The sequence below is a fragment of the Lathyrus oleraceus genome, chromosome 2 (assembly GCF_024323335.1).
Source record: "Lathyrus oleraceus cultivar Zhongwan6 chromosome 2, CAAS_Psat_ZW6_1.0, whole genome shotgun sequence".
Classification (NCBI taxonomy): domain Eukaryota; kingdom Viridiplantae; phylum Streptophyta; class Magnoliopsida; order Fabales; family Fabaceae; genus Lathyrus; species Lathyrus oleraceus.
This window is the reverse complement of record NC_066580.1, coordinates 205,045,301-205,062,202: the sequence shown is the minus strand read 5'-3', so window position 1 is coordinate 205,062,202 and position 16,902 is coordinate 205,045,301. Positions and strand designations below refer to the sequence as shown.

Here is a 16,902-nt window from a genome sequence, read left to right as displayed (position 1 = left end):
ATTGTTGATAAGAATGGTCTACCTAAAAGGATATGGATATCTTCGTCTTCTTTGATATCCATGACCACAAAGTCTATTGGGATATAAAGTTGACGATCCTAACTGGGATGTCTTCTAAAATTCCTACAGGATACTTAACAGACGTATCGGCTAATTGGAGGGACATCTTAGTTGGTTGCAATTCTCCTAAGTTTAACCTTTTACATACAGCTAAGGGCATTAAACTCACACTAGCACCTAAGTCTAGGAAAGCTTTATCGATCACATGACTCCCTAAAATGCAAGGTATAGAAAAACTACCAGGGTCTTTCTCATTCTTAGCAAGTTTATCCTCGGAAATAAACTTGCATTCCAAGGGTTTTGGATCATCAAGCCTACGCTTGTTGGTTAAGATGTCTTTGAGAAATTTGGCGTAAGACGGAATTTGGGTGATAGCTTCGGTAAAAGGAATCTCTACATGAAGCTTCTCTATCACTTTTATAATTTTTTGGTATTGGTTGTTGACTTTGGTTTGTTTAAGTCTTTGTGGATATGGGATTGGTGGTTTGTACGGGGGTGGTGGTTTGTAAGTTTTATCCTTGGCTTCTCCTTCTGGGATGGTTTATTTCTCGGGTTCTACCGGTTCCTCTTCTTAGTTGGTAGGTACATTTTCTTTAGAAGTTTTGGACTCGCTCATTGTTGGGTTATGAGGCCTTTCGTAAGCGGTCCCACTTCGTAACGAGATAACGTTAGCTTGACCTCGAGGGTTTGGTTAAGGTTGTCTAGGGAATTGTCCTCCAGGTGTAATTTGTGGGGCTTGGTTTTGTGCTACCTGTGAGATCTGGGTTTCAAGCATCTTATTGTGAGTGATTATCTGATCAACCTTGGTTCCTAATTGTGTTATCAGTTTGTTTACGTGAATGTTCTGGTTTAGGAATTCTTTATTTTGCTGAGTCTGGCCCGATATAAAGCTTTCTATGATCTTCTCAAGGTTAGACTTCTAAGGCACATCTTGCATAGGTTGATTTGGTTTGTGGGTTTGATAACCTTGTGGTCTATGAGGTGCATGATTTTGGACAAGGTTCTGGTTTTTATAGGAAAAATTCGGATGATTCTTCCATCCAGGGTTGTAAGTGTTTGAAAATGGGTTACCTTGGGGGTAATTCACTTGGTCGGTGTTCAGGTCGTTCAAAAGGTTACACTCTGCCGATTCGTGTCCTTTAGATCCACAAAGTTCGCACTATGTGTGGACTACCGCTGCGGTGTTAGTGTTTGTAGACATATGTTCGATCTTAAAGGCTAAATCATCCATTTTTGCCTGCATCATGTCTAGAGAGCTTACCTCATGTATTCCACCTTGGGTCTCCTTTTTCTCTATTGATGCTCGTTTAGTTCCCCATTGGTAATGGTTTTGGGCCATATCCTTTATTAGGTCACAAGCTTCAGGATAAGGTTTGTTCATCAACGCGTCACCAGCGGCAACGTCGATGCTCATCTTGGTGTTATAATGGAGTCCATTGTAGAAGGTATGAACGATCAACCATTGTTCTAGGCCATGGTGTGGGCAGACTCTTAATAGCTCTTTATATCTCTCCCAAGCTTCAAAAAGTGATTCTCCTTGGTTTTGATTAAATCTAGTTATTTGATTTTGAAGAACAACAGTCTTACTAGGGGGAAATATCTAGCAAGGAATACTCTCCTAAGGTCTTCCCAAGTAGTTATTGAGTTAGCTGGAAGTGAATCTAACCATGAACGTGCTCTATCCCTGAGGGAGAAAGGTAATAATCTCAAATGGATCGCATCGGGTGAAGCGCCGTTAGATTTAAAGGTGTCGGCTAGTTGGATAAAAACTTTTAAATGTTGATTCGGGTTCTCTGTAGCGAGACTCGCGTATTGGTTCTGTTGCACTAATTGTAACAAAGACGGTTTTAGTTCGAAATTGTTAGAAGGAATAAGGGGGTTTACTATACTCGAACTAGGTTCCTTGTCAGAGGGTTGGGCGAATTCCTTAAGAGGTCTTCGGTCGCGATTCTCGACCATATCTTCCTTAATTCGGATGAGTAAGAGGCATGTACGAGTGTAATGTTCGGGTTCCGCTAAAGGATATACTAAATTTCCGGTACTACGGGTTCTTCGCATTTACCGGCTAATAATGCCTTAGTCTAGACGGTGTAACAACAGGGTACGAAATTTGACGAAGTTGGTCCCCGGCAACGACGCCAAAAACTTGCTCGTGTGAATTCGCAATTGCACGAATCGCGTCAAAGTAATATAAAAGAATATCGATCCCACAGAGACCAAATCGTCAATCTATCGATTTATATTGTTACGGTGTTTATCTAAGGCGGTATAGAAGAGATATTGGGTTTGCAAAATAACGGTAAATAATAAATGCAGGTAAAGACACGTTAAATGTATTTCACGTCAGTTAAGTGATGTTTCGATTGTCTAAATAGAACTACTTATGAGGCAATATTTTCTACTCTTGAAAAGAATCCATTTAACAGGAACTGTCACTTTCGCGTATTCAGAACCGAGTTTACCCTTAAATTAAGGCCTTTTATTGTCACTTATAAAAGGTGCGCAGAACGCTAAAGTAGTAAACTTATTTTTAAGAAATAAGATTCGTAAACTTAGTTGAAAAGTGATTTTGATTTGCAAAGTTTACCCAATGAGTTTCCTGATTTTAAATCTATCAACGCGTCCGAAAATAGTTTCAAAAATAGTTTTTCCTTAAAGTGATAAAAATTTCCTAGTTAACTAAGCCAGGGTGCTTTCGCACTCCTTGAATAGTTAAAACTAACCAAGTTTGTTTTTAGAAAACTCAAGTTAAAAATCAAAACATCCTTTAAAGTATTTCTACATATTCAATATGTGAAACATCTCTTTAACCGTGATCCTTACATTCTAACCTTTAAAAGATTTAGCCAGACATGGTAACACAAACAAACACAACGGTATTGATCATGATGAAAAGTTTATTTTAGAATGTGAGGCGTGAGTAAAGTGTGTAAAGTAAATAAAGTAAAGCAAGTGCGGAAAATAAATAAAGTAAAGCGAGTGCGGAAAATAAATAAAGTAAAGCGAGTGCGGAAAATAAATAAAGTAAAAGCGAGTGCGGAAAATAAATAAAGTAAAGCGAGTGCGGAAAATAAATAAAGTAAAAGCGTAGGCAGAAATTAAACAATATAAATGCGTAAATAAGAACTTGCTCCTAACGGAGGGCTTTAAATCAGATACAAGGAAAATAAACCTCCAACTCCAGAAGCTAAAGACGACAGCAACTCGATGTGACCCAACTCAATCTCACTAAGGTGCAATAACCCCCCGATGTGACGGATTGCCGCTATTACAAATGATAAATATAGGCTTAGTGTTGTAAACTAAGTTGGATGATTTGAAAATGAAATGGAACGAACTATTTATAGAGGATTTCAACATCTTGGAAAGACCATGGTGCCCTCCAACTTCTCCTTAGTGGGAACGTGATTTCCAAAGGTGGCGCCCGCCATCCCTTCATGGCGCCCGCCATGTGTGTAAATGGGAAAGATCATGGGAACGTGGTGGTTACCTCCTGGTTGAGGGCTGGTGAGTCATGGCTTCTCCTATAGAGGTCGTCATGTGCAACGCCATGTGTACAATTTTCGCCGAAAAACCCTAATTTTAGGTCTTTTTGCTTCGTTTCTTCCAAAAGGGTCCGAAAGTGCTAAATATCTGAAAACAACATAAAAGAGAGCATAATACAAACAAAACGATAATAAAGTCCTAATAAACATAAGTGTGATCAGGCCTCCCTTTGTTTTTACGATATTATTCATGAATAAAATTGCATTTTTGATTTCAAATCAATATCATTTTTATTTCAAGTTCTCCTTTTTCCAAAAATGGCAATAATTCTTCCATACACTTTCATTCCGAGCATGTCATTGAAAATAATAATAATAAAATAAACCTTCCTCATGCATATTAATAAATGAATCGATTGAAAACAACACTTCTATAATCCCTTACAACTTTGAATTCTCGATTAACCAAGCAGAAGAAGGCGATGAGGACGATTGTGAGCTTTTTGAAGAATTGATCAGACTATTGAAACAAGAAAACAAGAAAATTAAACCTCATCAGGAACCAGTGGATGTGATCAATCTGGGGACCTAAGAAAACAAGAAAGAGGTTAAGGTTGGCGTCGCCTTAGATGATAAGATCAAGGAAGGGTTGGTCAAAATTTTACATGAGTATGCAGATGTGTTCGCTTGGTCGTATCAAGACATGCCAGGACTAGAGACGGATATTGTCGTACACAGGCTAACACTTAAACCAGAGTGTTCACTAGTCAAAGAGAAATTGAGAAGGACTAGACTAGACATACTCTTAGGATCAGAGAAGATGTCTAAAAAAGGTTCGACGCGGGGTTCTTAGCCGTTGCCAAGTATCCATAATGGGTTGCTAATATCATACCAGTCCTGAAGAAAAATGGGAAAGTCACAATGTGCGTAGACTACAAATATCTGAATAGGGAAAGTCCTAAATATGTTTTACCTTTGCCCCATATTTATGTACTGGTAGACAACACCGCTAAGTTTTTGGTCTTTTAATTCATGGATGGATTATCCGGTTATAATCAGATAAAGATGTCTCCCACCGACATGGAAAAAACCACGTTTATCACTCCCTGGGGCACCTTATGCTACAAGGTAACGCCTTTTGTATTAAAGAATGTGGAGGCGACGTACCAAAGGGAAATGGTGACTCTCTTCCACGATATGATTCACAAGTAAATATAGGTCTATGTTGATGATATGATTGCAAAGTCACATACAGAAGAAGATCATATAGTCAATTTTCAAAAGTTATTTGATCGCCTAAGGAAGTTCAAGTTACTTATGAATCCTGCAAAGTGCACTTTTGGAGTCAGATCAAGGAATTTATTGGGGTTCATAGTCATCCAGAGAGGAATTGAAGTTGATCCTGACAAAGTCAGGGCCATCCAAGATATACCAACTCCGAGGACAGAAAAAGAGGTTTGGGATTTCTTGGGAATATTAAACTACATTGCTAGGTCTATTTCACATCTCACAGCCACTTGTGAACCTATCTTCAAATTGCTCAGGAAAGATCAGGACATCGAGTGGAATGAAGGTTGTTAGAAGGCTTTCGATAAAATCAAGAAATATTTACAAGAACCACCTATCTTGGTACCACCAGTTCTGGGAAGACCATTCATAATGTACCTAATAGTACTTGACGATTCTATGGGATATGTATTGGGGAAATGGAAGAAAAGAGTAATCAATCTACTACTTAAGTAAGAAATTCACCGATTACGAATCCTGATATTCTCTCTTAGAGAAAACTTGTTGCGCTTTAGTCTAGGCTGCTAGATGTCTACGACAATACATGGTGTGTCATAATACCTTGCTAATATCCAGGATGGATCCTATCAAATATATTTTTGAAAAGCCAACAATAATGGGAAGAATAACACGGTGGAAGATGTTATTGACCGCGTATGGCATCCAATATGTCACACAAAAGACCATCAATAGAAGTGTGTTTGCAGATTATCTCGCTCACCAGCCGATGGAAGATTATCAAACTATACAATTTGAATTACCCGATGAAGATGTTTTGGTGATAAGGGATTGTGAGACTCCAGGCCCCGACGAAGGTCCTGAACCAGGATCTAGATGGAAGCTCATATTTGACGGTGCCTCAAATGCTACCTTTTGCACTACACGACTATATCCAGTTTGCACTTCGACATGAGCAACTCCTTTTTCTTTGGTATACGGCACTGAAGAGGTACGTCGTATTAAAGTTGAGATTCCTTCAATAAGAGTCCTGATGGAGACTAAATTGGAAGAGGCGGAATGGATACAAACAAGATTCGATCAATTGAACCTCATATAAGAGAAGCGCATGACTGCGATTTGTCACAGACAGTTATATCAGCGGGGTCTGGAGAAAACATTCAAAAACAAAGTTTATCCTTGTTTATTCGAAGAAAGCGACCTAGTGCTCAGGAAAATCTTACCCATCCACAAAGATCCCCGCGTCAAATTATCCCCAAACTACGAAGGGCCATATGTTGTGAAAAAGGTCTTATTTAGCAGAGCCTTAACCCTCCCAGCAATGGATGGAACAGAGTTACCACAACCTGTGAACTCCGACGCAGTCAAGAAATACCATGCCTAGAAAAAGAGGTTAAATACCCGCTAAGTTGAAAACCCGAGAGGGCGACTTAGGAAAAAATTAGGGCATCTCGGTGGATTGAAAACTCAAAAGAGAAATCAAGGAAAAAGTTAGGGACTTGTATAAAAATAAAACCTGATAAGTCAAAGACCCCAAAAGTGAGGCTTAGGCAAAAAATGGTATATCATCCCGGTGGACTAAGACTCGAAAGACCATTCCAAGAAAAAGTTAGGGATATCCAAAACGCATACGACTGTAATACTTGAGCTATACTACAACAAGAATTCAGATGGGATCAATCAATTCAATTGTCGTCTTCATAAGCAAGTTGTCGTGATCATAAAGACATAGAGATAATAACATGTGTTGAATTCTGTATGAACATAATTTTTTTTCATTGCCATTTTTATGTTTTTCTAGCTTTTCAGTAAACTCCCCTTATGGGAATTACTTCTCCATGTTTTATCGCGCCTCTAAGGGTCAAATTTCTCAATAAATAACATTGTTTTTCGAGCCTTATTTTCAATTTTTTCTACTTCATTACAAAATATCAATTATTTCTGAATAATACATTAAAACATCTGGCATGATAAAAAGATTTTTGAAAACACGTTTGTTACTTGATTTTGGAACATCAAAAGTATCATAAGCTTTCCAACATCACATCTCAAAACACGGGGTCCTTGAATCAACAATCACGATCTAAACACCATGAAAGTTTCTTCCTAATAATCAAGCACCATGGCCAATTCCATAGACATTTCAAGGTATCAAGGGGTTGGATGTCATACTCTAATTTTTAACCCCAAGAACTCATATCCTATTTGCATCTTTTTCATACAAGCAGGGTCATATATTGGCTTTTCCTCTATTCATCTTTGGGTTTGCTTCTTGCAGGGATCACCAAGCACCTATTTGTTTTACCTGTATTTACTTGATACATTGCTTATATAACCACTAATCAAAATACCAAAAATATGCCTTGTTTCTCTTAAGTTTATTGTGCAAGGTAGGGATCCTCAAGTCAAAATTATCTCAAACTTTGGTGGCATATTTCTCAAGAAAGTCGAAGGTTCATGTGTTTATTTCCATGCCTTCTTCAACAAGCAACTTCAAGCTTTGAGAAATCTAATCAAGAGGCCATCAAGGACACCTTATCATGAGTTCATATGATCACCCATGTGATTTGAAATACAAGTTATGTCCAAGTGCACAAGTTTGTTCCAAGGGGTTTGACCTAAAACTCAACATTTTGAGGTTAAGGTTCCAAGGATCACAACTCCTTCAATTCTCAACATTTTTGAGTTACCCTTTTTGCATATGACTCTTCTCAACATCCTCTACAACTTCTCTTTATATGACATGATCCAATTATGTTTGTAGAATCATCAAACATTTGGAGACATTATAGGTCATTTGTGGACTTAGTGAAATTTGACCTATTTTCAAAGTGATCTTTTTCCGACTTTAAAATGTCATAACTTTTTCAATTTTCAACATATGGATTTGATTCTTGTTGAACAATGTCATTTCAGATTCCGCCTACAAATTTTCTTCAAGGATCAAGGTCAAATTAAGCTTGGAACACCATGGAATTCGTTCAGACATTATAGGTCATGGAACACTCAAATTTTTCTAAGTTATGGAACCAGTATTTTATTCCAACTTCAACACACCATAACTTTGTGCTCAAGCATCCAAATGCAACCTTTCTTGGCTCATTGTAATTTTGGGCACGATGTTAACACATTGCAAAAAGAATGGAATCAAAAAGCCTCTTGAGTAGGATGCCCCATTGAATTGAACATGGTGACTTGAAACTGAAGAAATCACCATTGCCCGAAATTTGATCATGACTAAACTCAATTCCAAGCCAAATTAGCAAGTGTTTTGGTCCTAAACATGTTTAATCAAACCTCCATAAGTTAATTGACACTTAAAATACATCATTTGGCTGAGTTTTGAGGAGTTTAAAGTCATACTTTTCACACACTTGGATCAAATTCGTTTTGCACGAACTCAACATCATTCCATATGTATTTTGATCCAATTACATTGCCTATAAATAAAGGAAGATTTTTCCTTCATTTGCAAGCTTTAGAGAGCCAAGAAACCCCTACTGCAACTTGAAGTTTTTCCAGAAAATTAACCTATCGTGTTTTGAGTTTCAGACTGTTTCAATCCATTTTCTTGATTCTATTAGCTCCGTCGGCATCCTCTAAAACTTTGGCAACAATTCCCAAGCTCTGAGACCTTTTGAATTTCTCCAAACAGATCCAGCTTCATCAACTTTTGGTCACCATCCGGACAAGGTAGTATTGAGCATCATTTGAACTCAAACAAATGACCACAATATAGTCATTCACTCTCTGATGCTTTCCCCTAACTTATCTGGTGTTGATTGATCATGTTCATCATTTAATTTTACTTCTCGTGTTTTGCTTGTTTTTGAAACTTCTTTGAAATTCCCTTTGCTCAGTTTACATAAATGAATTTGAAGCATAAGGTTGAATTCAGGATGAGAAGAGGATCACAATGGTGGTGGTCTCGTGTCTTGAAGTTACCAAACAACGAAACTCCGGTGAGAGCTCACCAGAGAAGATGACCAGAGTATTTCTCAGGTGGTATATGTTTGGACCATACACGTTGCCTTTTTGAAATGTTTTGATTGGTTAAATTCAAATTGAATCTTCTGTTTAGCTTGCAACGTGTTCCATTGTGTTTCTCATAATTTGGAGTGTTAGATCTGTCACGTCAATGAATGAGGCGTGATCCAATGCTCCTGGTTTTTTCTGATTTTAATTCTTTTTCTTTTATTATTTTAAAATGCCTTTACTTTAAAAATTCGTAGTAATTTCATTTTTTTAACCAAAATATCCCAAAATAATTTATAAAATTCTCTTTTATTTTTCTTCCTCTGATTTTCATCTTTCCATATTTTATTTCATTGATTTTCTATTTTTTATGAATTTTCTATTTTCTCCTTTGTTTTAATTGGTTTAAAAATACTTTTTTGCATTTTTTAATTCTGAAAATTTTATTATATGTTTCTCATTTTATTTCCAACCTTCCATAATTTTCTTGTCCATTTATTTGGTGTTTTGAAGGACTTTATGGATTTTCCATTTTAAAAATCATTTAAAAATACCTTTAATGCATTTTTATTTTATTTAATTGCATTTTTAATTTGTTTGACCTTGTGAATTTCTGTTAGCCTTGGATCATGATGATTTTGACTCCAAGTGTCATCAAACTCAATGGATATTAGATGTTGATGGGGGTGAAAACCCTAATCCACCAAAATGGATGATTGATTTTGATGATGACTTGATCAAATTTGTGATTCAATTTGGGTGTGACCTCTTTTGTCCCCTTTCATTTCCATCCCTTTCTTTTCTTTTGATCGATTGGATAAATTTGTGTCCATCTTGTTCATGATGTGTGGATTGGTGCTTGATGAACTTTCATCATTTCAAATCTACCTTCTAAGTGATCGTGAATCATTTAAGGTACTTTGGATTGATGCATAAGTTTGTCTTAAGTATCATGAAATATGGATTGAAGTAATGCACCATCCTCTTAGCCTTTGTGCTTGATAATCCCTTTTCATTTTCTTTTCTTGTGTGGCATAACTTTAGGAGAATGATTTACATATCATTTATGTAGCATGTATTAACACAAACATTATTATTGATCGGCCTCAGATAGTTGATACTTCTACATAAGTCCAATTACGATCGTTTAACATAGCGATAAATTTGTCCCAAAAGCAATGACATTTTTATAAGTGAGATTGTAAGTCTCATATTCCTCATGGTATTGTGTGAAAATTTTGCTCCTTTTCCATTTGTGAGAGCTAGTGGCATACTAGTTAATTTTTATCCAAGTTTAAGCCCTTCTCATAAATGATGTATAAGGTTCATATTTTCATTCTTGTAGGTGGATAGTTGAGTGTTCTCCAAAAAGTGACCAAAACAGCTTTTCATCTTTGATTACTAACATTGTTTACTAACACTTAATTGTATTAACTTTTATTTCCAAGTCATTTACTTTATATTCCTTTATTTTTTATGTCATTTACTTAGGCTTTATGTTTAGCATTTCATATCATATTACATTATGATTATGTCATTTTGTTCTTGGTCCATTTGGATCATTCTTTATGTCATTACTAAGAAAACCTAAAAAAGAAACTTGTCTCTCTTAATTCATGGACTTGTGGTTACCATCCTTGGCATCTTTGTGGAGTTATGGACTTAGAATTAGGACCTTGGCCTTTGCTTTGGGACTTGGACCTGAGACCTTGAAATTCATCTGATGCCCTTGACTTGGGATTTCCTTTGTGAAGACTTGGCTTGATTACTTTGGTTTCATCTGACACATGGAATACTATTTTCTTATTTTGCTTGGTTAAGGCTTAATCCAAAGGAGGGAATTCTTGCTTGACTTATGTCACAAAGCTTGCTATCTCTTGGTTAGATCTTTCTTCTTTAGCTTTTACTTTACTACTTTATGATAATCTATTCTTCTCCTTCCCCCTTCTTTAATTTTCAAATTCTTCTCTCTTTTTCAAAACCTTCTTGTTTTAACTTGAACCACTTTCTCAATAAACTTTCACTTTTGTCAAGTTATTTTTAAACCTTTTTCTTAATAAATGTTAATCTATCTTAATCATGTTTAGACTAATTTCAAAAGACTTAAAAAATTCCTTACTCATTCTAACCATTTTGTGACCTTGTGTAATTTTTCTTTTAAAATTTTTCTCAAGGCATTAGACATAAGTCATTTCCATAGTTGAGTTATAATTCTCCTATCTTCATAATATTGATGATAATCCATTTCCATCTGTGGGAGCTAGTGGCATACTTGTTGATCCTTATCTAAGTTGGAGCCCTTCTCATGATGATGCAAAGTTCTCATACTTGTGGGTGACTAGTTGAGTATTCTCCTTAAAATGACAAAATATATTTTCCATAAAAAATGAATCAAAACAAACATCTTTGTTATTTTTACCACGAACTACGAGGTTTTGATCCTCCATTTCACTTTGTTGGTACGTAGGCATGAGACTTTAAAAGTCTTGGGAAACACCAAATCGTAAAAAAATATGCTTCTTTTCCCATCTCTCTAATATTTTAACAAACAACACCCTTTTCAAACCAAAATATACATATTTTCAAAGAGGTTTCCATGGAGTACCATGGATGTTTAGGGTGCCAATACCTTCCATTTGCATAACTAACCCCCGAACCCTTGTTCTCTTTTTACTAGTTTTGTTTTAAAACTTCTTTGGGTTTTGTTCGTACTTTTCCATTTTCCTTTGGAAACAATAAAAGCGCGATGGTGACTCTTGCTTTGTGAGTTAAGCTAATCAATAGTTTAATCTCAATTTTTTTTACCGCTATAGAAAAGTGGCGATGCTGCTGGGGAGTAGTCCCTAGTGGGTTATGTTAAAACAATATTTTGATTATGCAATGTATCTCTAAGTTTTGATGATAACAAAGAACGAAACTATTTGGTACCCTAATAATTTTCTTAAGTGTGCATGATTCTAAGTTGAAATGACACTGATAAGTCACCTTATGATTCTTAAGAAACTAATATTTGGCATCTGAAGTAGTCCAGAAGCGCTGACCCAGCACAAAACGGAATCACATTTGACTCTGAACATAATGCATCTGAGGAGCAATCACCTGAAGAATCTGACTCTGAAGTTCAAGCTCTGATGATCTGATTCTGAGAACTCTATCTGAAGACTCTACAAAGAGATATCTGAAGAATTTAACTCTGAAGACTCTGATCATGCTCACCTCACTCTAACACATGCTCAGAAACATGCCACCAGATGTCACCTGGTCAGAAACTTAAGCTGGAAGCATTCAAATTGTAGTATAATCCTTTTAAGGAAATATTTGATTATGCTCCTAGTCTGCTATGGCAAGGACAAGGAATTTACTACATTTGTCTCCCACAGTTGGCACGAAATATTTATTGATTTCCCCCTAACGGTATTATCTCAAGTGCTATATAAAGGCCTCTTCACTTTAGCACCTCAAATTTGCCCCCCTCATTCATGCATTCATTTTAGGTCATTTAACATTTCATATTGCATTTTATCATGTCAATCAGAATCAGCTCCAAGAGTTTGTCGTCCAAGAAGCTTGGATATCATCCAAGTCACTTTGTGGGTTCTATTTGAAGGATCAATCAACACAAGGGAAATTGTGCAACGACTGGGGTCTTTCTCAACACTCAAGGAAGTTTGTATTCAACTGTGAAGTCAAAAGTCAATTGTTGGTTAACTGAAGGTCAAATGGCTAGGGAATGACTTGAGTTACTTCCAACATGTTCAAATGAGGCCTATTCATCATTCGACATATTACTCTTGAAGGAACAAAGGTCCAGCGCACAGGTTACAAATTTGGAAAGATGACTTGAACTGTCATGCTCGCTAGGCGAGCAGAATGGTTCGCCTAGCGAGCCACCAGAGTCTGAACTGTCATGCTCGCTAGGCGAAGCCCATGCGTTTTAAAAATAAAAAAAAATATAACAGAAAGTCATGGGCTTGAATTGCATTCATTATGAGCCCACCAAGCCACAAAAATCAGGTTATAAATTCTAAGATTTCATTGAAACAAAACCTGGAAGAAAGAGAGAGATTCTAACGAATTCAGATCAACCTCTAGAGACTGAAGGGAACTCATCTGCATAGAACCAATTCCCTCTCGTATAAACCCTAAGATTGTTCTGCAAACCCAATGGTGCAATTCAATTTCAATCGATCTCTCCAATCAGGTTTGCCTTATTCCCATTACTTTACGCTTTCAATATGAAATTCCTAAATGTATGAGGCATTATGGGTGAATTTGGAAGAGTGGGTATCGTTAGGTTTTGCATGTGGGTTTAGATGTGCATAAATGTGTAGAACAATGCCTTAAATGTTTAATCACTTCGTTTCTGAGATGGATACCATAGGGTTTGGGGTTTCTGAAATCGTACTGTTATCAAAGAAGAACCCAGAACCCGCAGGCATTCGCTAGCACCTCGCTAAGCGAACATGTAGCGAAGCTTCGCTAGCATCTCGCAAAGCGAAGCAGTAGCGATGATGATAGTAGCTGTTTTTTTCCAATTTGCTCTCTAATCTGTTTTGTGTTTTGTTGTGACATGTTTTCTATTACATCGGTGCGCTGTTTACGTGATATTGTTATTGCTATGATTCTCTTGTTTGGTGCAACTCTTGATTGCATCCCATCTTGTTATTCTAACTTGTTTGTTGAGTTTTTGTGAGGGCTCACATGACTCTTGAAGAGATAGCTTGCTTGGTATTCCACTTTATTTGTGGGATACCATTTGGAGATTTATTCTGATTGCTTTGCTGACTTGTTTTCTTTGATGGCGCTAGCCTGAGAGATCTCCGGGTTTCTTATTTCTTTAGTTGCTGTTACTTTGGATTTTTATCCGTGTGGTAGATCCCTTGATCCCTTTATCTTTCCCGTGTTCTACCGCTTTCTTAGCTGGAAGACCTCGATAGGAGGCAATGTTTTTGTGTGTTTACTTTTGTGCCCAAAGACCTCCAAGAAGAGGCACCAGTGCTAAAGACCTCCATAAAGAGGCAATTGACGGATAAAAGGGATTAGTAGTCAATCCCCCGTTATTCAGTGTGTCGTTCTTTATGCTCGCACTACGTGTCGATGCTTCAGAACAAAAGCCCAAGATCTTTTGTTCGGTCGTTAGTGGAGAGGGTTCCATCTTCCTGAATCCCCACTTTTTGTCATGAGCTCACCCTGTCCAGGGTTAAGAGCTCTGAGGTCTTATCCGCATTACCCTTTTGATCTGCTCACCCTGACGTTTAATGTCAGTGGTTAAGAGCCCATTTGATTACCTTTCCATGGCTTGTTTGTCGAGGTTGATATGACCCCTCTTGACTAAAGCCCTACCCATGTATGTTTGAGCCCCCTTGTTGGCGTGTTTACTTTTATACATGTTTGTTTTGTATGGTGTCATCGTCTCCTCATAGGATTGCTAGGCTTTGTATAGTCTCTCGTTTGCATGTCAATTAAGGTAGCACGGTTCCTTAGTCTAGGACTTCTTTTTTGCATGAGCATTCCTAAAACACAAACAAACTCATTGATTTTTCTTCTCCTAAGAACACGTTAACTCCTTCTACTACAGGCGAGTAAGTCTCCAAAGGTCGAGCATCCGGTAGATTGCGTAGTAACGTCGTTCATCTAAAAACACAAACAAATAGGTCAGCCGAGCTACGAAGACTCTGATTCTCATATTCAGATGAGATACGTATGCAGTGGATGCGACATCCGTGCGAGTCATTTTCTTTCGACCCCTCTTTTAGTAAATAGTACATTAGATAAATCCACACCCTTTAGACAAGAAAAACAAGAGTGGATCCCGTAGAGTACTACGGATGCGTAGGGGTGCTAATACCTTCCCTTCGTATAATCGACTCCCGAACCCAAGATTTGGTTGCGAGACCTTGTCTTTTCCTTTCCTTTTTCCAGGTTTACTTCAAGCGTTTCCTTTCCCTCCTTTGGGATAAATAACGCACGATGGCGACTCTTCTGTCATTGCTTTTTTCGCCGGTTGTTTTTTTTCGCATTCTTTTTTTAGGTTGCGATAGCTGGCGACTCTGCTGGGGACCCGGTTTCCCTAAGCGAGTCCCTCCTAGATTTTGTAGTTTTCTTGTTTGTTGGGTGTATATTCTTTTGTATAGTTATTTATTTACCTGCTTCACCTTATTGCATTCATGTACATATGTTTGCTGTATCTGTTGGCTCTGTGTTGGGTTGTTTGTTTGTTGGGGTGGGATGTTCTATGAGAGATAAGCCCACTACCCAGGCTTGAGCGTACACACAGGTTTTAGAGTGGATGGTCATGAGGCTTGCGTGGCATGTTGCTACGTTAAGTCGTTCATGAAGACCCACATTCCAGACGAGGTTTCTTTTGGATATATTCTGTCCTATGGGTGTTCCATAACGACAGATGTTCCTTTAGAAATCGTCGACTCTGGTGACCATTTCCCGAGAACTCAGTCGAGGCCTCTCCTCCAAGACGCGTTTATGTTAGCTCTGGTGGGCGCATTCTCGCTGCTCAATCCGAGGACCCCGAGGCTGGGAACTTGCTATTAGGATGTCCTGTTAAGGGGAGTCAGTGGAGGTCTTTTGTCTCATAATAATGCCAAACCTTCAGTGGTAAACATATTATTCTCGACTGAAGGGCTGAAGTTGACAAACTTCTGTTCTTAGAACCTACCAGTGAGGGGCGGACTAAATTCAGGAAACCTTAACCTTCAACCAACCCGGTTTTATGGAGAAGAGCTTTGATCTCGTATTATATTACTCAGTGGGTTTCTATTTAGACGATGCAACCCAACAGTTGTTCAAGCAGATACATCAATCCTGATTTCCATGTCACTGCATTACATCACATCATTTCGCATTCATATCATTTAACACATGTTTATCTATTCCCAGGGGTTTATATCTTCTTCTTGATTCTAGTCGGGGTTTTCTGGTTCTCATCCACGGCTCGATCTTCTTACACTGTTTATATATTGAGAGACTGGAATCAAGGGGGTAGAATACCTTTTGGAATTGATAAACATGTCATTGCATTTGCATATCCATAGCATGTCTTGCATAACAGGTACCGCTGCGGTGTTCTTATATTATTTGGTGTTCACTAGCAGGATAGCTGATTCAGGAATTCACCGGTACGGTACCCGCAGAAACCAGTAGAGAGTAATGGAAAGCTTTCAAGCAGATCTAGTAGAGATGAGGACCAACATGGCCCAATTCATGAGTATGATGCAAGGGGTAGTGCAAGGGCAAGAGGAACTCCGAGCCTTGGTCCAGAGACAAGAAACTGTGATTCCCCCTGTCGGTCAGAACCCTCCAGAAGAGACCCCTGTTGATGACGCTGCTGTTACCAACCCTGTCAACAACCATGCTAATGGTGACGAATTGTGTGGTATTAGAATCAATGGACAACCCATCATTACAGAGGCTGCTAATGCTCGAGCGACACGTGCTCCAGTTCACCATCCTTCTCATTTGGTTGACAAGCAAGAAGATATGTTCACCATTCTCAGTGATGATGATGAATTTGGAAAGGCGGAAGACAGAGATAGAAAGGTCGACGCCCTTGCTGAAAAGATTCGCGCCATGGAGTTCCAGAATTCTTTGGGTTTTGATGTTTCTAATATGGGTTTATTTGATGGGTTGAGGATCCCGTACAAGTTCAAAGCGCAATCTTTCGACAAGTACAATGGCACTTCTTGTCCCCGAACTCATGTGCAAGCTTACTACCGGAAGATATCCGCTTATACTGATGATGAAAAAATGTGGATGTACTTTTTCCAAGACAGCTTGTCTGGAGCATCTTTGGATTGGTACATGGACTTGAGAAAAGAATCTGTCAGAAGCTGGAGAGAGTTAGGTGAAGCCTTTCTGAGGCAGTACAAGCATAATATGGACATGGCTCCGAGCAGAACCCTGTTGCAGAGTTTGTTTCAAAAGACTGGTGAGAGTTTCAAGGAATACGCCCAGAGGTGGCGCGAGCTGGCTGCGAGAGTACAACCTCCGATGTTGGAGAGAGAATTGACAGATATGTTCATTGGAACCCTGCAAGGTGTTTTCATGGATCGTATGGGAAGTTGCCCGTTTGGTAGTTTTTCGGATGTTGTGATTTGCGGAGAAAGAACTGAAAGTATTATCT

General features: G+C 38.2%; 1 non-coding gene across 1 annotated transcript; it reads left to right on the top strand.

Moving 5' to 3' along the window:
• The first annotated feature begins 1,529 nt into the window (after positions 1-1,529).
• On the top strand, positions 1,530-1,636 carry LOC127124971 (small nucleolar RNA R71). Its single transcript, XR_007804441.1, has one exon. It is a non-coding gene; the product is annotated as a small nucleolar RNA R71 (small nucleolar RNA).
• The last annotated feature ends 15,266 nt before the right edge of the window (positions 1,637-16,902 follow it).